The sequence below is a fragment of the Microcaecilia unicolor genome, chromosome 1, assembly GCF_901765095.1.
Source record: "Microcaecilia unicolor chromosome 1, aMicUni1.1, whole genome shotgun sequence".
Classification (NCBI taxonomy): Eukaryota; Metazoa; Chordata; class Amphibia; order Gymnophiona; family Siphonopidae; genus Microcaecilia; species Microcaecilia unicolor.
In genome coordinates, this window is record NC_044031.1 from 245,367,882 (window position 1) to 245,392,820 (window position 24,939).

Sequence of the window (24,939 nt, forward strand, 5' to 3'; positions counted from 1 at the left end):
AGAAAAGTTATACTTTGTGTACATCCGTATGCTGTACAACCTGGCATGTTTGAAAATATAAGTAAGGTTAAATAAAAATGCCACCAACAATAAAGAACGACAACGTGGTTGCAGCATCTCCGGTTCCCTCCCCCTCCTCTGCCTTTGGCTCCGTCCTTTCTGGTGTCAGCTGTGGGTCCCCCTCTCCTGATGATCTGCTTTCTGACTCTGAGGGCAGATCATGAGGGGACCTGCCTCCAGAGCCAACACCATCCAGCGTCCGTCTGTCTCCTGTCCCTCGCCTCCTCCGACCGTTCTGGCTGAGTGAGAACTTAAGCACGGCTGGCCGTAGCTGCCATGCTGCACTGCGCAGGCCATGTGAAGGAGAGAAAACTGAGAAAGAAAGAAAAAAGGCATGTGGTCCTCACGGCTGCAGCAACATTTGAAAGGGCCAGATCTCGCCTCCTAATGGTCCAGTTAGGACCAATAGGAAGGAAGCAGTAAATGAGAAGCCATCCCACGGGCTGCGGCAATTAAGAAAAGCTCAACCAGGACAAAAATAGCCCAAGATGCTGTGACCCGCAGGCATTCATAAAAAACCATGGGGAGGAGCGGGAAATAGTTCAATTCCGCAGCGATTCTATCTAAACTGAGTAGGAGTCCTCCAACTGCATTGCTGCTTGGGGGGGGTGGGGTGTGCTTTAATATTGTTTTAAATTGCTAGGAACAGGCAGGTTCCATGGAGTCAGGCAAAGCTTGCCTGTCCCTCACTAGTGAAAATGTAATAGTGAAACACAGGGACGGCTCAAGAGGCTGTGGCACCCTGGGCCAACTTTTTTGCCTGCCCCCACCTCCACTTTCAGCTTACCTCCTCCCTCTCAGCCCGTGCCCCAGAATATTTTTTTCTCTTTTGCCAGCTTTTATCCCTCCAGCCTCTCCCCCAAGTTTCTTCTTTTTTCCCAGTTTTGCCACCCCCTGAATATTTTATTCCTGCTTTCCCAGTTTATTTTATTTGTTTGTTACATTTGTACCCCACATTTTCCCACCTATTTGCAGGCTCAGTGTTGCTTGCATAGTACCGTAAAGGCGTTTGCCAATTCGGTTGATAACAAATACAAGGTTATATTGTGGTCAAATGAGGTAGGTGTGAGTCAGGCGTCATGAGGGTCGAAGGGAATGAAGATTTTAGATTGTCCAGTACGATCATTGGTAATGCTGTGTTGCTGGGTGTGGGGATTTACGTTGGATCGGTGGGACAGGCCCTTTTGAAGAGGTGGGTTTTTAGTGATTTCCTGAAGTTTAGGTGGTCATGGATTGTTTTCACAGCTTTTGGGAGACTATTCCATAGTTGTGCGCTTATATAGGAGAAGCTGGATGCATAAGATGTTTTGTATTTAAGTCCTTTGCAATTTGGGTAATGTAGGTTTAGGTATGATCGTGATGATCCGATTCTGTTTCTGGTTGGTAGATCTATGAGGTCGGTCATGTATCCTGGGACTACGCCGTAGATAATTTTGTGAACCAAAGTGCAGATTTTGAAGATGATCCGTTCTTTGATTGGGAGCCAGTGCAGTTTAATTCCAAGCCCCCTGAATATTTTATTCCTCTTTTCCTAACTGGATCATGAGGGCTAGTGGAGAAAGTGAGATAGGATCCTGCAGGGAAGGGGCAGTAAGAAAGAGGATCATGTAAGTACAGTGGACCTCTCCTTTGCCTGTTGTGTAAAACTGTTTATTGAATTAGAATATGTCAAATTTAGGGGCCCTTTTACTAAGCAGCGCTATGCACGGGTCTTTCCAGCATGCCAAAGCCACTTTTAGTGCTGCCGGAAATTACCTAATTTTCTATACACTAAATTTCCCATTAGCCCATGAACACACACCTATTTTGTAGGCGGTAAGGGCTACGCTAACCACATGCTAATTGGTTAACACGCGACAATGTAGCTGTGCTAATTGATTAGCACAGAACAAGCCTACTCTCCGCCCCCAGACCAAGCCCCAGCATCTGAGCACACCCCATGGTACTGCATTTTAACCCACCTTAGTAAAAGGATCCCTTAATTGTTCATGTTCTGACCTTTCATCCCTGGCTCCTTTCTTCCCCTCCTCCATCCTGTCTTTCTGTCTGCCCCAAATTTTAATTGAATATGTCAGCTTTGGGAATGTTGCATCCCTTACGTTTTTGTATTTTACTCTCTATTTCTTCAGCATTAAACTCCATGCAGAGTCTGGCTTCTTGGGATTTCCGATTCAGGTTTTGTCTAGCTATTTCTAGTCTTAATTTGTGGTCACTTGGGGCTAATTTACTAAAGTGAATAAAGAATGTGTCAGCATCTTGTGGAAAATGGGTTTTACTATAAAAGTTGTTAAATACTGAGTAATTCCCATGTTTGTGTTGGCAATATATATCCCACAACCAGAAGCACACTTATGTTACCAGTGATGACAATGTACTTATGTTTCCAGCCACAGGAACACGAGTTGTTGCTTCTCCAGACCATGATCCTAAAAGGGTACATAGCCCTGAGTTTGGTACCTCCAGAATATATTATCCCTCTCCCAAGCAGTGGTCTTTCCACTACAGCAAAGTTTCTTAACCTGGGACCGTGAACCCTTGAAGTCTGTGGATGGGAAAAAAATCACTTTGGGTCCTTTTTACTAAGGCACGTAGGTACCTACATGCGTCAAATTGGCACTACCGCCTGGCTACTGCGTCCCCTGGATGGTAATTCCATATTTGGCACACACCCATATTTTCTATTTTCTATTGTGGGGCCTTTACCTGGCAGTAATTGGCAGTTGGCGTGCCCTGCACCCTTACCACCTGGTTAGTGCATGAGACCTTACCGCTAAGTCAGTGGGTGGCATTAAGGTCCCAGGCCAAAAATGGATGCAGGCTAGTTTTCATTTTGCCGCACGTCCATTTTCAAGGACATTTTAAAAATCCCCCTTTTGGGCATGTCTTAGTAAAAGGGCCCCATTATTTTTACTTACTTAGGGGCCCTTTTACTAAAGGATTGCCATGCGGCAACCCGGAACGGGTGCCAGCGGTATTTCCACCCCCAGCGTGTGCCACTTCCAGTGCTAGCGGAAATATTGAAAAATATTTTCACATGGGATTGATTACCGAATGGTAATCAAGTATCGGCGTGCATTTCCTAGTTACAGCCGGGTTACTGTGGGAGGCCTTACCGCCACTTCAGTGAGTGGCAGTAAGTTCTTCCCCTCTAAAATGGCCACAAGGCAAGTGTGAACTTACTGCACGGCCTTTTCATTTTTGGTTATTTTCACCTGGTTCAGTAAAAGGGGCCCCGGCGAGCAGAAAAAACAGCCACCGCCACTAAAGCAGGGCCCCTTTTACAGCAGCTTAGTAAAAGGGCCCCTAAGGCCTACACTCAGCAACACAGCAAAGCCAAAGCTCGTAATGGACACTATTTAACCTTCCCTTCGATCCCCACTGTACCTGAAACACATGTACCTTTATCTGACCCCACATCAGCTTACTACTACTACTACTTAGCATTTCTATAGCGCTGCCAAGGTTACGCAGCGCTGTACAAGTTTAAACACGGGGAGGGACAGTCCCTGCTCAAGAGAGCTTACAATCTAACGCCTTTACAGTACTATGTAAGCCACATTGAGCCTGCAAATAGGTGGGAAAATGTGGGATACAAATGTAACAAATTAATTAATTAATAGCATGATAGTCCAGTGTGCAGTGTTAGAAGTCAGTATTTTTTTAATAATAAATTTCTTAGGCTACATATTTAAACTGCTATTTCAAAGGCATTTACCTGTTTTATTAATAAGATGTTTATATTTGTTATAAAGCATGTTGAAGGATATGTACTATTGTAGGTAATTATTTTGCAGGATATTGTGATGTGCATGGCTTTTTTGAGAGGGTACTTGGGGGTACTGAGTACCGACACCTTTTCCATTGTCTGCTAAAATTGACCCATGGGCCCCAAGTTTTAATGAAAGAGCTCAGGCTGAACATACCAATTCTGCAGTGGCGTTCCTAGGGGGGGGGGGGCGGTGGGTGCGGTCCGCCCCGGGTGCACGCCGCCGGGGGGTTGCCGCGTGCGCCTGCCCTCCGTTGTTCGATGCTTCTTCTCTGCCCCGGAACAGGTTACTTCCTGTTCTGGGGCAGAGAAGAAGCATCGAACAACAGAGGAAAGGCACGCGCGGCACCCCCCCCCCCCCGGCTGCGTTCACCCGGCGGGGGGGAGGGGTTCCTTCGTGGGGGTGTCCTTTCGCCGGGGGGGGTCCGCATGGCATCGGGGTGGGGGGCGCTGCACCCGGGGGGGCGGGGCGCATCGGCGATCCGCCCCGGGTGCCAGCCCCCCTAGGAACGCCACTGCAATTCTGCCTTGTCATAGATTCTGTGACCTGTTGCAGGGGGCCTGGCTATTGTGGGATGGGTCCCTCAGTGATCACCCCATCCCTGAAGGGTGGCCCAGCATTTGAGTACCAGCACCTTTTTCCCTAGAAAAAATGCATTGGATGTGAGTTTGAGATGTTATTAATGCATTCTATTATATTACTATCATGTATTCCATCACCAAGCAATCCAACATCCTTCTGTAACACCAAATGTATATTCTCTTCTCATTTCCATTATCCATGATGTAAGCTACATTGCGCCTGCAAAGAGGTGGGAAAATGTGGGATACAAGTGCAATAAATAAGTAGGGATGGAACGCTGATAATGCTCTGTTCGTTTATTTCAGCTTCTTTATTTGCCATAGATTGTTAATTTTGTTTGATTTTCTGTCTGTTTTATGTTTGACACAAAAACCATTAATAAAAATATGAATAAAGAATAAATAATTATAATAATAATGTTGATCAGACTCAAGTCTACTATAATGTCAAAAGTTTAATTTATGGGATAATGTGACTATATTTCAAAATGTCATTGTTTCCAAAATTCACAGCATACTACTATGAAACAAGTTCTTATAGGCAGAAAGCATAAAAATAAAAATCTTTTTACTGAGGGAGGAAAAAGCCTCAAAGAGCTCCTAGCTTAAAAGCCTATGGAGCTAAATTGCTTAATCATCGGCTGAAAATCCTTCCATACTAATGGGATCTTTAACACAATTGCTTTATAACAAAAACAGAGAAATATCACTTAGACGCATAGATGCATAGTTGTCTCTTTTTCCCAGCTCACATGAAAACAAGGACCATGACTGACAGTGGCCAGCATTTCATTTTCTGCGTAAGGGTCAATGGGTCAAAACTTGGCTGAACATGATAGCGTAGAAAATGAAAGTTTTAGTAACTCCCACTGTAGTTATAAAATTTGCTTTGCTGCTGCTGGGAACATCTTACATTCTTGGTGGCAGCAACATATAAATAGCGAGCCCCATGTAAGATCCGCTAGTATCGGAGATCACCCCCTCCACCACCCAAGGCATAGATCACCTCCCCAACACCTCTTGGATGTCAAGTCCAAATCTCCAACCTTTCTGAACCTCCCTGAACCAAACTGTTCTGAGTCCCCTTCTCAGCAGCCTGGACCAATGACCCCTCCCCTGCCCCTAGCACTGACTGAGAGTTCCAAGGTTGCTAGTGGTTGGGCAGTCCCCAGTTGCTAAACTAAACTAAAACCATGGGAAGGGATTTAAAATAGGAGTGGAGGAGTGGCCTAGTGGTGGACTCTGGTCCTGGGGAACTGAGTTCAATTCCCGGCACAGGCAGCTCCTTGTGACTATGGGCAAGTCACTTAACCCTCCATTGCCCCAAGTACAAATAAGTACCTGTATATGTAAGCCGCATTGAGCCTGCCATGAGTGGGGAAAGCACAGGGTACAAATGTAACAAAAAAATAGGGGAAAAAAATAAATCTCCAGGTAGTTGTGAATAAAGTCCTATGGTGTCAGGTTCCAGCCCCATTTCCCATTGAGCTGCAGCAAGTGAGAGAAGATTGTTTTATCTCTTCCCCTGTTGTGGATCTTAAGGAAAAAAAAGCTCATTAAGCTTGGGACCCACATGGATCCTTCAAGAAAATCTGTGTTCGGTGAAGATGAGTAGTGTTGATGTTAAACTGGCCATAGGTAATATGACAGCTGCAGGGGGAATAGCAATGTTGCTCTGGTTTGGAAATCTCATTTAAAACCATTAGCTGATGTTTCATGTTTCCTGTCACATCACCATAGTTTCTGCACGCCTGCCTGGAATGTATAGCAGTGGCCTTACTTGTACCATGGTGACAGCAAATGTAGCCAACAGGGTGGGTAAAGAAACCCCACATTAGAAATGTAAATAAAAATTTGTCTCCTGCCATCATTTGGTATGTAATTGGCACAGGTTAAGCGGTTACTATGGTCACAGTAAGTCACTTTTAAGGAGGTGGGGGAGCGGATGCAGAATGCATTTTTTTGTTTCTCTCTGGGTCTTTGTCTCCTCCACACTGACATGGGTAAACAAATGGGGAAAAGCCAAGGAGACAGAAAGAAGGCCTGGTTTGGAACTGGTTGTTTAGACAATACTTTAATTGCATTAAAATGAAAGGACTGGCATGAAGAAGGATCCTGTGCCCAAATCTCTGAATTCCGGCTGTTAGTGCAGGAAAACAGGGCTAGATATAATTATCTTGTCCTTTAGACAGTGCTGAGGGCTCTCAGCAGGATGGCTATAAAGCAAGGGTTTGTAGCTTTAAACATCTATAAATTCACCATTTATTTAAGGTATTCCTTTTCCTGTCTGCAACCCCATCCTGTACTGGAAGATCAGATTTACGAGCAAGCTTTTCTCACGATGTAAAGCTGTGCTTTTTCCTTTCTAGTTGCCATTTCTCCGCTACTGACTTCATGTTGGTTTGTGATGTTGATTTTTCCAGGTCTATATGCCTCTAAATTTTACATGCTGAATGGGTTTTTTTTTTTCCTCCTTTTGCAAGCCACCTTACTGACATTTCGGAACAAAATAACAGAGCTCCTTTTGTATGCTGGCACATTTTAGATGCACTCAGTTGAACAACATCAAGTAGGCAGAATGCAAAAACAAACAAAACCAAAACCCTTTAGGCCTTTAAAGAGAGCGTGATGTCTAGAGTACTCATAATATCTACTGCCTAGTTTTTTGGAGCTGTTGCTTCCACTTTTGGCCTTATATTCTGGCTTTCTTTCTTTCTTTTTTTATTAAACTCTTTTACATTGATGTAATAAACTGTATTATCCTTTAGAGCTTGGTTTATTTTCGATTTCTGATGCAGTTATGGTTTTAGCACGGAAAATTCTGCAGTAAAAACATTGTGCTAAAGGGTATCACTAGGGGTCAGTCTGCCACATAAGGCAGTGGTTCTCAAACCTGTCCGGTCAGTCAGGTTTTCAGGATATCCCTAATGAATATACGAGTATGAATATATATATACAAGTCGTTTTGGTGCTGGAGCGTAGCCAGACCTGTTATTTTGGGTGGGCCCCAAGTTAACCCAGTTGGGCCCTTCCCAGGTCCCACCCCCTCCGCTGACAATACATACAGTTTTTTTGTTAAACTTTCCCTTTGCCCTTCTATTGACATGTTTCTTCTTCCCTCCCCCCCCCCCGCTTAGCATCCGCTCCTCTTTCCCCCCCTACCCAGCATCCATTCCACTCTTCCCCCCGGCCGGCATCTGTTCCTCTCTTCCTCCTCTTCCGGCATCCGTTCCTCTATTTCCTCTCCCCCCCCCCCCCCCACTGGCATCTGCTCCTCTCTCCCTCCCTGGTCTACCTGCAAGCCGACGCCAGCAGCGATTCCAAAAAGCAGCCTGCGCCAGCCCTGCAGGCTTCCCTCTACCGCATCCCCGCCAGTGAAGAAACAGGAAATTATGTCATCAAGGGCAGGACACGGTAGAGGGAAGCCTGCAAGGTTGGCACAGGTTGATACAGGAATCGCTGGATGGGGCGGGGCTGGGGAATTTAGAGAGAGAGACAGGCTGCTGCCATGAGGGCGAGAGAGAGAGAGGCATGAGGCACTGCCAATGAGATGCTTTGGGGACCACTAGACTGGGTGGGCCTGCCCACCCATAGCTACACCACTGTTTTGGTGGGAATTGGATGAGGAGATATACTGAAAAGATATAAAGTTCCATATCCTTGGAGAAATATAAGCGTTTGAATTACATAAGACTGGGAGTTATGATTGAGGGGGGGGGGGGGGGGGGAGGTTGCTTTAGATGTGATTTTAAAGTGTTTTTTTTTTTTTTGTTATAGCATGCAATGCCTGGGTCAACAATAGTTCAGCTTAAGAATTTTTGTTAAGTTTCCATTCTTAATGAATGACAAGTATTCTGCTTTGGCAACTGGTGATTATTGTTGCATGCTATTTAGCCCCAGGAATTTTAGAGGGTCTTATAAGGGCATTGTTAGGGAATATTTTTAAATCTTAAGGATATTTATACTGAATAAAGATTTTGCAGAAATTATGATTAACAGTTCTTTTTCTGAAGAAGTGTATCAACAAGTGAAATAGTTGAGATTAATGAATATACATGACAGAGATTTGCATATAATGTAAGTGACGAGTTTGAGAGCCACTATCATAAGACATTCATTCTGAAGCAATTCCTTATTTGGCAAACTGATTTCTAGCAGTGTGCTCTAATGTGCCGCTAGAGATCAGGTACCACCATTGTTCAAGATGGCAGCAGAAAGAGGGATGCCACTGAATGCTTCCCTGGACCCAGGTATTACTGGGTGCCTTGACCCTGAATGCCTTATCCTGGGCTGCTGGCTCAGGCACGCGGAGTATCCTACAGTACATAGCCTCAGTGGGGTTCCTGGAGGTGAGTTTAGGGTGGAACTTTCACCTATTTGCAGTGCCAGCAAATTTATCTCATGCACATTCATTGTGAATATCCTGAAAACTCGACTGGTTGGATGTTTTGAGAATCCCTGCTATAAACAGAATACTATACAAAAAATCCCAATGAGAACCACCGGTAATCAAACTATAAATCTCAATCTAAAACCAGGGTATTATCAATAATCAACAGAAGGACATGTGCTAATATACTTAACAAATGAAAATACTGGTCAACAGGTTGCCAAAAATCAGCTATTTACAATATGTTAAAATCGATGAGCTTGATATCAGGGAGTTCTCAGAGTTACAACTCACTCATGCGGAGTACTCACTACACATATGGAGTACCTCCTAGAGGATGGATACATTTCTCAATCATTGAACTCCCCTTATGTTTTTTTACTTATCCACCCTCTAGGAGGTACTCCATATGAAGCGCTCCTTTTACTAAGGTGTGCTGAAAAATGGCCTGCGGTAGTGTAGGTGTATGGTTTGGGCACATGCAGATCCATTTTTAACGTGTCTGCAAAAAATGCCTTTAAAAAATCTTTTGCTGAAAATGGACGTGCGGCAAAATAAAAATTGGCGCGTGTCTATTTTGGGTCTGAGACCTTACCGCCAGCCATTGACTTAGCCAAATGCCACTTGACATGCGTAGTGGACATGTGCCAGAAAATAAAAATTATTTTTCGGTTGCGCATATCAGACGCGTGCCAAAAATGAAATTACCGCAAGAGCCACGTGGTAGCCGGGCAGTCCAAATTGGCGCGCGTTGAGCATGCATAGACGCTTACGCGGCTTAGTAAGAGGGTCCCGTAGTGAGTACTCCACATGAGTGAGTTATAACTCTTAGAACCCCCTAATATCAATCTCATTGATTTTAACATAGTAAATAGCTGATTTTTGGCACCCTGTTAACCAGGATTTTCATTTGTTAAGTATTTTAGCACATGTCCTTCTGTTGACTATTAATAATACCCTGGGTTTAGTTTGGGATAAATAGAATACTATCATAACAGGTGAGACACGTGCATATAAGTTTGAAGCAAGAACTTAAGCCGGCCATATGGCTAGTGTTACTGTGTGCACCTATGACATGGAAATCTGCATATTTGGCATGTAAATGTAGGTATCCATGTTATAGAATTTCCCCAGTTATGTGTGCATTTGTAAGATCTGAGAAAATGTTTTCTTTTCAATAGTGAACCTAATTTTAGAGTTAGGGCAATTTTATTTGTATAGATGTCCACTACAATAAAAATGCAAATGATTTTAAATATGTTCCCTGGGCTTCCGAATATTAGTCAGATTGCTTATGTGGTTTGGAAATAATGTATGAAAAATTAGTTCTAAACAGGTCCTACATCTCTCGTGACATTGCAAATGAAAGTACATTACTTAAAATGAAATTTGTTTTCCTGTTCTTTTCTTGAGGCACTATAAATGTATTAATAAATCAAGCAATTTGCTTGCAAACTCAGAAAAAAGCATTTAAATTAATAAAATAAAGAAACTGAACTATCTTGTATAATATAATTTGTTCAACTTCCGTGTACTATAAATTTGGTGCATGGGCTGTCCAACATTTTCAGATGTTTTATTATTATTTTTTTAATCAGCTGTAGCAGGTTTTTTTTTTTTTTAGCTGAAAGAGCTTATTTAACAAATGTTTCTGTTGACCTATAACAAAACTTAATTTGTTTTTGATGGATCTCATGTGCATCAGGATAAGTATGTTGACCGCTGTTCATCAATCAGATAGAAAGATTTAAAATACATACTTATTTACCAACCTCTGGGTGATCTATGAGTGAATTTGAGTGCTGATGTTTAATCTAGATAGAAGAAATTTCTTTCATGTGGTGGATGTGCAACTGAGGTCAGCCCAGTACAAATATATCACATTTTCAGACTCTTTCCATTGTCACATCGTAAAATCTCTAGTGATAATACAAGAGCTGGGCACTGAGTTAACCAGCAACAGAAAAGCACGATATAAAATTCAGCTGCAGTAGTCACTGGAAGGGCAGACAGGAGCTCTTGTCCTTGCTAAGATCATTGAGTGGATTTTTTGGATTTGAATTCTATATTGAATTGCTTGCCTTTGCCAGGTCTAAGCTGCAGATGAACTACAAATTCAGATACGGATATATTTCCCTGTATAAATGGAACATAAGAACATAGGTGTTGCCATACTGGGACAGACCGAAGGTCCGTCAAGTCCAGTATCCTGCTTCTAACAGTGGCCAATTCAGGTCACAGTTACCTGGCAAGATTCTAGAACAGTAAACCAGATTTTATGCTGCTTATCCTAGAAATAAGAAGTGGATTTTCCTAAGTCCGTCTTCATAATGGTTTATAGATTTTTCTTTTAGGATATTATCCATTAACTTGTATCTCGGGAAATGGAAGGTGAAGTGACTTGTTCAAGGTTACAGGGTTTCATTGGGGTGGAACCCTGGCTTTTTTTGTATTTTTGCATCAGAATTCTTTATAATTCGATGGCAAATACTTTTCTGATTGATTCACCTTAAGTAGAGAAGGGATATTTGGGAAATCTGTGACCACGGGATTCATTCGCACTTGCTTACAAAGTTCCATAGATTGCTAAGGAACTTTGTAAGTCTAAGTGCTTTGAAAATACGCCTCCATATGTTGAAAACATTACTAAACATGCAGTAAAGTGTTGCTGTATTCCATGTAATGTATATAACTGTTGATTAGATTGACCTGAAGACATGTATTTTCCTTCCTTCTTTGTCTCTCAAATTCTAACCACCCTTGCTGGCTTCTGATCAAAAAGATGCTGTGAACTCGCATTGTAGGCCTGCAGGGTCCAAGCACTGTGCATCAGTTCCTACTTGTGCAAGTTGCTTTCAGGGCCAGAACAAGTCTAAACAAAGCAGATAAGGAAGGTTTTGGGCTTAGGTTTGCGTCTGAAGAAAAAAGATAATAGGTCACAGTGTCTGCATCTCCTTCATGCAAGAAGACAACAGTTTGCCCTCGAAGCAAAGAAGGCAACTTTTTAGACCCTACATTTTTTAGTGCAGTCCCCATATAATTAGATGAATAAATGAAATTTTCAACATGAGTAAAGCTTGTGATTAAAACATCACTGCCAGGATAATATCTTGTAGATAATTCATTTGGCAGTTAAAGCAAACTATCGAAAGGTTTCCATTTTTCATTCTGATTTGTATTTTTATTCCAGATTATTCCTGTAAAAAACAACAACAAAAAACCATTGCTGTCCCCCTTTTTATCTGAATGCTGATATTTCCAACATCAAGTGGGAAGGAGGAGGGGGAAAGGTAAGGGACTTTTTGATGGAATCTTATCTTGAGTGGAGATCAGAGATAAAGGAGGATGGTCTGCCACAAAAGAATCCTGCTGTGGTCTGGTTTCCAGACCTCCCTACCTCATATCCCTCCCTCCCTCTTATGGCAGTATCAAAAGCATGAAATGCCCACCTTATCTCACCTACACTCCAAGATCCTTTGAGGATGTACTCTCTTAGACCCACTGCTTGCTTTAGATACTGCTGCCTGCTGCAGGGTTCGGTTACATAGATGGGAGTGAGGGATCAGGAGTCTTTGAAGGTGATAGGAATTGAAGGTCTAAAGTAGAGAAGGAGCATCAGGCTGACAGAAATGATCTCACTTGCCAGGTGATGGCACATGTGCCAGGGGTTGCCGATTCCTTGTTTAAAAGTTTTGAAGACCCCACATACTCGCCCATGCTCTGTTCTATGAGTGCAAGTTTGCAGGGGTGCTGATAATGCTTTTTAGAACTTCCTGCAGGTATCGCACTAATCTGTGTTAGATATGACGGGAGCACAAGAAATTCTCAAAGAAGGGAATTTTTCAAACAAAAGATGTCTCCATAACAAAAGGGTGCATACCAATTTTTTTTCCAAAACGAGTACGAAAACCTAACAATCAAACAATAAAATTGGGCCAATTAATGAAAGGGAACAAGAAGTAAGATACAAATATGAAGCATCAGAGAAGTAATAGGTGAGCTGACGAGGAGGATATGGGTTTTGGAAACAGCATATATGGAGACATCACTTTGCTGCCGCCATTTGTTTTGCATTAGGGCGTGCCGTGCACAGAGATTCACTTGTGCTGATAACTATTGACTAGTCATCTCCAATATAATATTAAATTGTGAGCCCATTAGGGACATTACCAGTACCTGAAAAAGAAAATTGTAAACCGCTTAGGTCATAAATGCTTAATAAATTAAAAAAAAAACACAGTCCCCTCACAGTCTGCTAAAATTTGATCTAGGTGAGTATCTGGAAGAGCCCAACAAGTCAATCAAGTTACAGATTATAATAATAATGTTGAACATTTTTATAGCACTGTTAGAGGTTTGTTTATGTTAATGTTTATTGAACTTAATGTACCACCTTTGTAACAAAGCAATCAAGGCGGTTTACAAACAATAAAATAAGTACTTACAGGAAAGGAAGTACAATATGCAGTATTCAGTGCTTGTTCTTTCCCTAAAGAACTTATCCCCCAATATTCAGCCACCGGCGGTCAGCGGTTTTTTAAAATGCTTACCATCACTGGCTGAATTAGCCCTCAATATTCAATATTGGGCCATGTCCGTCACTGAATATTGGGGCAAAGTGTGAGCTGCCGGAGTTTATGCGGGCTCGGCCGATATTCAGTGGGGTCAGCATAAGAGAGTTATGTGGGCCCTGACTGAATATTGGCTGGAATCCACCTATCTGTTTTTTAACTAAAACCCTCCCAATCTCCCTCCTGGCCTCTCTCCTAACCTCCCTGTTACTAAGTCCCTCCCCTCGCCCCTCCCCTCCCTCTTCTGATATCTAGGTAGCCCTCCTCTCCCCCTCCCCACCTGTCTCTCTGGTGGTTCTACAGGGGTCTTTAGGGATAGGAGTGCAGTCTCCTTGTGGCTGCTGCAACCTCTCACAGCAGCTCCCGGTACTGTACAAAAGAACTAATTCTTAGTCACTTTCTAACCTTCAATCACTTATGTATGTGATTTCCCTGTAGATGTCTTTATCAGCAACATTGTGGCTCCCTTTTCAGCTCCATCCATGGTATTTCAGCACTGCATTTTGGAATGTTCTCATTATCATTCAAGGAAAATGACTAAAATCTTACCAGTAATATCTTTGAAGCCATCATGAGAGCCAAATAAACAGATGCTCAGTTGCCTTATGTGAGATGTTTGCACAGCGGAATCAAATCCCTGTCGTGCCTAACGTTATGCAGCGGAGATTAGAGATGAGAAGCTAGGAAGATGGATGAAGTGAAGGAAAACTATCCACAGATATATTAGAGGTTTGCTAAACAGGTGCAACCTGAAGGTCTTGTACTCTTACTTGCTGTAAGGTGAAGAGTGACGTTGGCCAGGATCACCCAGGCATGAGATAATTTATACTGGCTGCTCTTCTGTTGCCAGGGACCATCTGCAGTTACTTGCTGTAGAATTCCACATGGGCGATCACTTTGATTTTGTTGCATATGTTCATTCCTTAGTTTGGAACTGGCCTTAGTGCCACATTGGCAGCTATGCAGTGCTGTTGAATTGCTCAGCAGTGGTATGAAACAACGAACATGTTGCAAGACATATGGATAAAATGGAAAAAAATGTTATGCTTTTAAACACAATGCAAATCAACTGTTTCTCTATTTGTGCCATGTTCTAGTATATTCAGCTAGAACAGAAGTATAGTGGAGCCGTGATTATTATTTTGGTTTTATATTGCTCTCGACCCAGGATCCTACTTGGAATAGAGAATATGTGATATACATTCTTTAAATGGTATATAAATCCATGGAAAAATGAACCAAAACAAAAACTGGAAAATTAAAATCAGCCAAAGGAATTAAATCATAGTAAATGACAGCAAACCTGGACGGTCCATCCTGTCTGCCCAACAGTCACACATTACCAACTTACCAACCATGATTAAATCAACAATGAATGTGATTTTATATACTTTTATCAGGAGTCTCTCTTTGGTATTTGTATTTGCTCATACCTTTTTCAGTAGTAACTCAAGGTGAGTTACATCTAGGCACACTGGGTATTTCTTTGTCCCTGGAGGGGCTCACAATCTAATTTTGTACCTGAGGTAATGGAGGTTAAGTGACTTGCCCAAGATCACAAGGAGTAGCAGCAGGATTTGAACTGGCCAACTCTGGATATCAAGACTGGTGCTCTAACTACTAGGCCACTCCTCCACTGGTGTTTCTGGGACATAGACCATAGAAGTCCATCTGGCTTAATCCTTATGTTCCACCTACTGGAGTTGCCATCAAATCCTACTCTAGCCTATCCAAATCCGATTTGTCGTTTGCAGGACCCAGACCATAAAAGTTTGCCCAGTACTGTCCTCGGTTCCAACTACTGAAGTTGCCATTGAAGCCCTTTCCAGCTTATCCTAAACCAGATTGCCATATACAGAACACAGACCTGCAAAGTCTGCCTGGCACTGGCCTTAGATCTTTATAGCCGGAGTAGCTGTCTAAGCGTCACTCACATATCCATCCCCTGCAGCCATTTAAGTTTTTTTTTGTTAAAATTTATTTTTGTTTTCTACCATCTATTTTCTAAATAGAGTTCCTTTATGTTCATCTCATGCCTTTTTGAATTCCATCACTTTGTCTCTACCTCTCTCCCTCAGGCATCAACCACCTTCTCCATGAAAAAGAATTTCCTGACATTACTCCTAAGTCTACCAAACCGCAACCTCAGGTCATGTCCTCTAGTTTTATCATTTCCCCTTCTCTGGAAGAGATTTATTTCTATAATACCTTTCAAGTATTTATACATCTGTATCATATCTCCCTTTTCCCTTCTTTCCTCTAGGCTATATATATTTAGGTCTTCCAGTCTCTTCTCATATGTATTATGGCGCAAACCCAATATCATTTTTGTCGCTTTCCTCTGGACCGCTTCTAGTCTTTTTACATCCTTAGCAAGATACAGCCTCCAAAACTGAACACAATACTCCAGGTTGGGCCTCACCAGAGATGTGTACAAGGGCATCAACACTTCCTTTCTTCTGCTGGTTACTCCTCTCTCAACGTAGCTTAGCATTCTTCTGGTTATGGCCACCACTTTCACACAGTTCTTTTGCTTTAAGGTGCTCAGACACCATCACCCCAAGGTCCCTCTCCCCATCTGTGCATATCAGCCTCTCACCTCCTAGGACATACAGCTCCCTTGGGTTTCTACTCCCCAAATGTATCATTTTGCACTTTTTTACATTAAATTTTAATTGCCAAACATTAGACCATTCTTCTAACTTTTGCAGATCCCTTTTCACGTTTTCCACTTCCTCCGAGGTGTCTACTCTGTAACAAATCTTGGTATAATCTGCAAATAGGCATATCTTACCTTTTAATCCTTCTGCAATGTCACTCACAAATATACTGAACAGAATCAGACCCAGCACCGATCCCTGAGCCACTCTGCTACTCAGCTTTCCTTCCTCCAAGTGAATTCCATTGAAAACCACCCTCTGGCATATCTGGACCAAAGGCCAAGACAAACTTGGTGCAAATTCAAAGTAAAATTGTCCCGAACCAGAGCAAGATCAGGGCAGACCAGGACTGGTGCTGCACATGCTGGGTCCCAGGGCAGAAGTTCAGGAATAGGGTTACCATATTTGCCCTAAAAAAAAAAAAAAAGAGGACACATGCCTCACTCCCTGTCGCACCCCTCCCAGCCCCATGTTGCATCCCCGCCCCACCCCCTGTCACACCACATACTGCCCCTGTCACTTTGAGCCCCCCAAAGAAAGCCAGATTCCCTCTGTCCCCCACATATAGATCGCCTCCCCAATTTTCCAGCCTCCCTCCACCCATATGACTCCATTCACTACCCCTCCCCTCCTCTCCTTTATCTTACTGTGGTACCCTGGTGGTCCAGTGACCTCTTTGGGGCAGTAAAGAGCCTCTTTCCTGCCCAGCACATCTGCAGACAGTCTTTCTCCGGCACTGATTCAAAATGGCTGCCGAGAGTTCAAGCAGTGACCTTGCAAGACCAGTGTTTTACAGTTTTAGGCAGGCTGGGAGGGACTGGTCACCTCTCTCACGGGGATGTAGCCAGACACCCAATTTTGGGTGGGCCTGGGTCCAATGAGGGGTGTGCAGAAGAGGCGATTCATTCTCTCCCTCTCCTGCCTGCAGGCCACATTGTTTCTCATCCAACCTGACCCCCAATGCCATGCACTGCATACCTTTTAAACAGCAGATTCTTACTGGCAGTGAGTAGTGACTGATACACACTGCTCATGCCAGCCTTCCCTCCGACATACTCCCACCTATGTGGAAACAGGAAGTTGTGTCAGAGGCAAGGCTGTGGGGCTGGCACAAGCAGTGTGTATCAGTCACTGCTGGCAAAGATCTGCTATTTAAAAGGTACAGGAGAGGGAGAGGTTTTGAGAATTTTCAGTTGGCAGGGCTTGGTGATCCCCACGAGCCATGTCATAGGTATGCTACTTCTGGGTGGGCCTGAGTCCAAAGTGGGCCTGGGCCTGCCACCAAACCAGGCCCATCCGTGGCTATGCTACCCCCCCCCCCCCCCCCCTTCTCTTTGCCTCCCATAAAATAAAGATCACTCATGGTGCAAAGGCTGCTTAAGCGTCTTTTATCTGCAGCTTCCTGCTAGTGATTCAAATATTATCCCGATTGTCTGTAAAGCTGTTTATGAATTGTATATTTAGGTGTTTCTTTTCCGAATAATCAGGTGTGTTTTGAGAGTACAAAAAATCAGTGTTTATTGGTGATTCTGCACCACAGGTACTGTTGCTGGGCACCTTTTCCAGTAGAATGAAATATGCACATTTGTGACACTAAGGAGCTGTCATCACTGAAAAGGCACAAAACCTGAGCGGAGGATACAAGACAAGGCACAGCAGGAGTGATGAGTACTGGGGGAAGTGGAGTATAAGCACCTCTTTCAAAATTTTTGCACCAGGAGAGTTTATCGTTTAAAGCCTAAAATCATAAACCCTAATTATACGTATGGACAGACAAATTGATAGACAGATGGATGAACTGACTCAACAAAAGGCAGTATTCTTCAGATGGCGTGGAGGAGCAGCCTAGTGGTTAGAGAGTTGGGCTGACAACCAGGGAAGCCCAATTCAAATCCCACTGCTGCTCCTCCTCGTGATCTTGAGCAAGTCACTTAACTCTCTGTTGCCTCAGGAACAAACTTAAAAGTGAATTCTATAAGGCATGCCGAGTTCATAGAATAGCTGTCCTATGTGCGTGATTGCCAGTTACACCAGTGCTAGGTGCTGTTCTATAAACGTGACATATATATTCTATTTAGCGCCTAGAGATCCGCACCGAAATCCAGGCGTATTCTATAATAGCTAACAAGCTAATCAACATTGATAATAACACTTAACAAGCCATAATCAACACTAATTGGCAATAATTAGAATTTACGCGCACAACTCGCTAAGCGTATTCTGTAATGAACTGCGCCTAAATTCTAGTGCATATAGTTCAAAAGGGGCATGGCTATGGGCATTTTGTAGGCATTCTAAAATTTAAGCATGTAGTTATAGTGTATGGCCCAGTGTGCGCAAATCTGCACACAGGGATTTATGCCACGTTTTTTGTTGGTGTAAATGGAGGCGCATAGTTTTAGGCGCTGGGATATTAACTAAGCTTATTCTATATACCGCACCTAAATCTAGGCGCTGCTTATAAAATACGCTTAGGCAGAAATATTTACTGCATAGATTTTTTAGGCGCCTTATTTATTTATTCATTTATTTGTGACATTTATATCTCACATTATCCCAAACAAGTTTGAGCTGAATGTGGCTTACAATAAACAGTATAGGATGCATAACAAAGAATAATGTATAAGAAAGTAATTTGTTGTAACGATCCAATTTTACAATACAATATTATAAACATACTGGGATAGCTATGGATGTTTAACATTTAGAAAATCTATTATGAAAGAGAAATTGTACATGAAGCAAAGAGAAGGTTAATGGTAAATAGAGTAATAACCAATTCAAGCGTGTAATCACAAGAGGGCTGTATCCATGGGCATTCTGTCTAGCAATGCGCATAGCTCATAGAATACTATCGGTTGAGCTCATTGCAAGGCACACATGCCAGCCATTGACCTGTGTAAGCAGTTGCGCCTAAATTTCAGCGCACCAAATTTGCATTTGTATTCTATAATAGATTGGTACACTCTCACCCTGTTATAGAATTGGGGCTAATTAATTTAGGTGCCACTTTATAATTTTGCCACCTGAGATTGTAAGCCCTCCAAGGTTATACTTTTTCTGAATATAACTCAGCCTGAGCCACTACTGAAAAAGGGGTGTGCTAAATCCACATAAGACACACTAAAAAAGTAAACCAGCTTGAGGATAGTGGGATTAAGGCATCACAGAGGTGCTGAGTGGAGGCATAGAAAGCATGTAGGTAGATAAAGACCATATGGCCTGTCCAGTCTGCCCATCCATGCCATCTGTTCTCCTTCTCACTCCTGATTAAGACTTAAGCCGAAACATGGACCATGTAGAGCCTATGTATTATGAATGCTGACTTTCTGGTGATTTTACTGCTACTACTACTACTACTACTATTTAGCATTTCTATAGCGCTACAAGGCATACGCAGCGCTGCACAAACATAGAAGAAAGACAGTCCCTGCTCAAAGAGCTTACAATCTAATAGACAAAAAATAAATAAAGTAAGCAAATCAAATCAATTAATGTGAACGGGAAGGAAGAGAGGAGGGTAGGTGGAGGCGAGTGGTTACAAGTGGTTACGAGTCAAAAGCAATGTTAAAGAGGTGGGCTTTCAGTCTAGATTTAAAGGTGGCCAAGGATGGGGCAAGACGTAGGTGCTCAGGAAGTTTATTCTGCTCTGCTTCCTGTGGACTTTTGCCAGTAAAGACTGAACTGTGTCTCCTGCCTCATTGCCTTAGTCATTCCCCTGTTCTGTTTGGCTTGCTCTATTCCTTGTGGGTTTGCTTGTCTTTTCTTCTTTTGGAAATAAAAAAAAAATCCCAAATTTAGCAAGACACGAGCCACAAATATCCCTAGCAACCCATCATCTTGCTGTATTTTGGGTTTCGCTTACCCCTTTTCATTGGTAACGCGAGGTGAGTTACATTCGTCACTTTGTCCAAGTATGGGTGATGTCAATCATTGTGAAAAATCAGCTCCTATGATCTAAGCCCTCTATTTACTAACCTGTACTATATTAGTGAGTTTAGAGGGTAATTCCATAATTGGGTGTCTCCATTTAGGCACCCTGAGGCCACGCAGATTCTGTTATAAAATACTAGCAGAACTCAATTTTAGTGCATCTAATATGTAGGCACCCGCAATTACACCAGCCATAGAACTGGTGTAAGTGGGTGTCTAAATAGTAACGTGGAGGGGCATAATCGAAAGGGGTGCCCAGGTTTTCATGAGAGCGTCCTCGCAGGACGGCCCTGTGAAGGGGCGGGGAAACCCGTATTATCGAAACAAGATGGGCATCCATCTTTCATTTAGATAATACGGTCGGGGACGCCCAAATCTCAACATTTAGGTTGACCTTAGGGATGGTTGACCCAAATGTTGAGATGGTCGACCTTAGAGATGGTCGTCCCCGGTTTTCGGCCATAATGGAAACCGAGGACGCCCATCTCAAAAACAACCAAATACAAGCCGTTTGGTTGTGGGAGGAGCCAGAATTTCTTAGTGCACTGGTCCCCCTGACATGTCAGGACACCAACCGGGCACCCTAGAGGGCACTTCAGTGGACTTCCTAAATTGCTCCCAGGTGCATATCTCCCTTACCTTGTGTGCTGAGCCTCCCAACCCTCCCCCCCCCAAAAAAACCCCCCCACTCCCCGCAACTGCACACCACTACCATAGCCCTAAGGGGTGAAGGGGGGGTACCTACATGTGGGTACAGTGGATTTCGGGTGGGTTTTGGAGGGCTCACATTTACCATCACAAGTGTAACAGGTAGGGGGGATGGGCCTGGGTCTGCCTGGCTGAAGTGCACTGCACCCACTAAAACTGCTCCGGAGACCTGCATACTGCTGTCATGGAGCTGAGTATGACATTAGAGGCTGGCAAAAAAAAAAAATTTAAGTTTTTTTTTAGGGTGGGAGGGGGTTGGTGACCACTGGGGGAGTAAGGGGAGGTCATCCCCGTTTCCCTCCGGTGGTCATCTGGTCAGTTCAGGCACCTTTTTGAGGCTTGGTCATGAAAAAAAATGGACCAAGTAAAGTTGGCCAAGTGCTCATCAGGGATGCCCTTCTTTTTTCCATTATTGGCCCAGGACGCCCATCTCCTAATCACGCCCCTGTCCCGCCTTCGCTACGGTGCCGACACACCCCCGTGAACTTTGGTCGTCCCTGCGACGGGAAGCAGTTGAGGACGCCCAAAATCGGCTTTCAATTATGCTGATTTGGGCGACCCTGAGAGAAGGACGCCCATCTCCCGATTTGTGTCGGAAGATGGGCGCCCTTCTCTTTCGAAAATAAGCCTGATAGTAACATAGTAGATGACGGCAGAGAAAGAACTCTACGGACCATCCACTCTGCCCAACAAGATAAACTCATATGTGCTACTTTATGTATATGCCTGACCTTGATTTGTATCTGCCATTTTCAGGGCACAGACTGTAGAAGTCTGCCCAGCACTAGCCCCGTCTCCCACCACCGGTGCTGCCACCCAATCTCCACTAAGCTTCTGAAGATCCATTCCTTCTGAACAGAATTCCTTTATGTTTAACCCATGCATTTTTGAAGTCCGTTACCATTTTCATCTCCACCACCTCCTGCGTGCAGAAATTGGAGCCTGCCTATGTCACACCCATGCTCCTCCCCTATGTAAGCCCTCCTTGCAAATATGTTAAGTGGATATTTACAGAATAGCATTTAAACAGAATTTGCCAATGCATATGCCATTATTCTGAACGGTTAAGACATAACACAGTGTAAGTGTGAACAGCTGGTTTATAGAATTGCTCTTTATGTGTGCTGCTTTAGTACAGAAAGACTTACTGTAGGATTCACTAATCTGTGGTACCTGAATACTGCTGGTTAATGAATACCTTAGTAAGGGTCCTTTTACAAAGCTGAGATAAAAAGTGGCCTGTGGTAGTGTGGGCACGTCTTTTAGGGGTGCACGGGGCCATTTTTTACGTGGCTGGGAAAAAGGCAGTTTTTTAATGGGCCGGGAAATGGGCCTGCACTAATATTAAAACTAGTGCACACCTATTTATGGCCTGAGCCCTTACCACCACTCATTGACTTACCACTAAGGGCCCACGCACTACCCACGTGGTAACCATGCAGTGCACGCCAACGTGGGTGCCTGGCTGGTTACAACCGGGAATGCCCCCTGAGGTAGAAAATAGAAAATTATCTTCTACCATGGGGTTCTGTGTGTGCAAAAACCGGCATTACCGCCAGGTGCAGGTGGTAGTGCTGATTGGGTATTCGTTACCCATATGTTAGCCTTCCTGCACCTTTGTAAAAGGGCCCCTAAAGTAGTTTAGTGTTGCTGCAGCTGGAATTTGGTGGTATGACACCTACTTGTAGTACCACGAGTCTACCACTAGAGTCCTCTGCACTTCGTTTGTAAAGAGGAAGCTGCTTGGACAGAAATGTCCAGGAATCACTCCTGCCCCTTGTTAGTCTGGGGAGGGGATGTGGTACTTTGGAGGGTGTGGGGGTTGAGACTTTAAGTCACATCGAAGCACTGGGAATTGAGGGGTAGGTAGGCTGAGTGGGGTTTGGGACTTTGAGTTATATTAAAGGATTGGAGATTATGGTCCAGGTGATGGGTTCATAGTCACACGTATATTTTTTTAAAAGAAATGCTAGTGTAGGGTTGGTGTGGGAGAAGCATTGTTTTCTTTAAGGGGCTAAGAATAGGGACAAAATTTTTTAACTTCACAGGCCCCTTTAAAACCAATCACAGGAGCACCAGCTCATATGTTAGCAGGTCAATGCCTCCTTCCTGTAATATCAAGAAGTGTTGTCAACTTTCAATGAATAAAGCAACTTCTGAAATTTACTACAAGTTGAGTTATGGATTGTGCATGATAACAAGCTGCAAAGGTATTTGACATACATTAGAGTTCAAATTCTTATGTTAAAGGACAATAATGCACATTTTTGCTATACTAATGCTTAGTAAATAAGTGGTTAAGGGGGGTCTTTTACTAGGGCACGCTCACGTTGTCAGTGCGTGCTAAAATTGGACGCACACTAAATGTCAGAGACGCCCATAGGAATGCATTGGCATCTCTAACGTTTAGCGCACGCCTATTTTTAGCACGCGCTGAAAACATGAGTGCTCCTTAATAAAAGATCTCCTAAGTTTGTCCCTTGGGAGGAGGGTACAGTGACTTGCCTGCAGTCACAAGGAACAGCAGTGAGATTTGAACCGTGACTTTCTTTTCCCACTAAACTGTTCCTCCACTGAAAACTATCTGGTCAATATTTGGCCCACAGCGAGCAGCACTTTTTTTTAAACACTGATTACTGTGGACAGAATTAGACCCGGTTTTTCAGTGCTGGGCTATATCCAGGTACTGGCGCCGAATATCTGGGTCTTTAGCAGGTTCCGAAAGTTATCCAGTACTGCTGATATTCAGTGCCGATTCCAGGATAATAAACAGGGTACAATTAGGGCTGCTTTTAATGCAATTCTACTTGCCTGGTTAGGTTAATTATCTGGAAAATAACAAGTCTGTAGGAAGAGAATATAACTAATCCACTTCAAATACTCTCTGCTCGAAAGCTTATATGCTGTATGAGAAATGGATCCACAGCACATTCTCAATCACACATACGGTTATGTATATACAGTGGGGGAAATAAGTATTTGATCCCTTGCTGATTTTGTAAGTTTGCCCACTGACAAAGACATGAGCAGCCCATAATTGAAGGGTAGGTTATTGGTAACAGTGAGAGATAGCACATCACAAATTAAATCCGGAAAATCACATTGTGGAAAGTATATGAATTTATTTGCATTCTGCAGAGGGAAATAAGTATTTAATCCCTCTGGCAAACAAGACCTAATACTTGGTGGCAAAACCCTTGTTGGCAAGCACAGCGGTCAGACGTCTTCTGTAGTTGATGATGAGGTTTGCACACATGTCAGGAGGAATTTTGGTCCACTCCTCTTTGCAGATCATCTCTAAATCATTAAGAGTTCTGGGCTGTCGCTTGGCAACTCGCAGCTTCAGCTCCCTCCATAAGTTTTCAATGGGATTAAGGTCTGGTGACTGGCTAGGCCACTCCATGACCCTAATGTGCTTCTTCCTGAGCCACTCCTTTGTTGCCTTGGCTGTATGTTTTGGGTCATTGTCGTGCTGGAAGACCCAGCCACGACCCATTTTTAAGGCCCTGGCGGAGGGAAGGAGGTTGTCACTCAGAATTGTACGGTACATGGCCCCATCCATTCTCCCATTGATGCGGTGAAGTAGTCCTGTGCCCTTAGCAGAGAAACACCCCCAAAACATAACATTTCCACCTCCATGCTTGACAGTGGGGACGGTGTTCTTTGGGTCATAGGCAGCATTTCTCTTCCTCCAAACACGGCGAGTTGAGTTCATGCCAAAGAGCTCAATTTTTGTCTCATCTGACCACAGCACCTTCTCCCAATCACTCTCGGCATCATCCAGGTGTTCACTGGCAAACTTCAGACGGGCCGTCACATGTGCCTTCCGGAGCAGGGGGACCTTGCGGGCACTGCAGGATTGCAATCCGTTATGTCGTAATGTGTTACCAATGGTTTTCGTGGTGACAGTGGTCCCAGCTGCCTTGAGATCATTGACAAGTTCCCCCCTTGTAGTTGTAGGCTGATTTCTAACCTTCCTCATGATCAAGGATACCCCACGAGGTGAGATTTTGCGTGGAGCCCCAGATCTTTGTCGATTGACAGTCATTTTGTACTTCTTCCATTTTCTTACTATGGCACCAACAGTTGTCTCCTTCTCGCCCAGCGTCTTACTGATGGTTTTGTAGCCCATTCCAGCCTTGTGCAGGTGTATGATCTTGTCCCTGACATCCTTAGACAGCTCCTTGCTCTTGGCCATTTTGTAGAGGTTAGAGTCTGACTGATTCACTGAGTCTGTGGACAGGTGTCTTTCATACAGGTGACCATTGC

General features: G+C 43.6%; 1 protein-coding gene across 3 annotated transcripts in view; it reads left to right on the forward strand.

The window, feature by feature from the left end:
* Window positions 1-24,939, forward strand: part of SEMA5A (semaphorin 5A) — a 976,513-nt gene that overhangs the window by 95,225 nt on the left and 856,349 nt on the right. For 2 of the 3 annotated variants that reach the window (XM_030205332.1, XM_030205321.1), the window contains exon 2: window positions 11,989-12,088. The exons of the other annotated variant lie outside the window; for it this stretch is intronic. The gene's annotated coding sequence lies outside the window, so the exon portion shown is untranslated. The remainder of the gene's footprint in view (window positions 1-11,988; window positions 12,089-24,939) is intronic. 3 annotated transcript variants of the gene reach the window in all.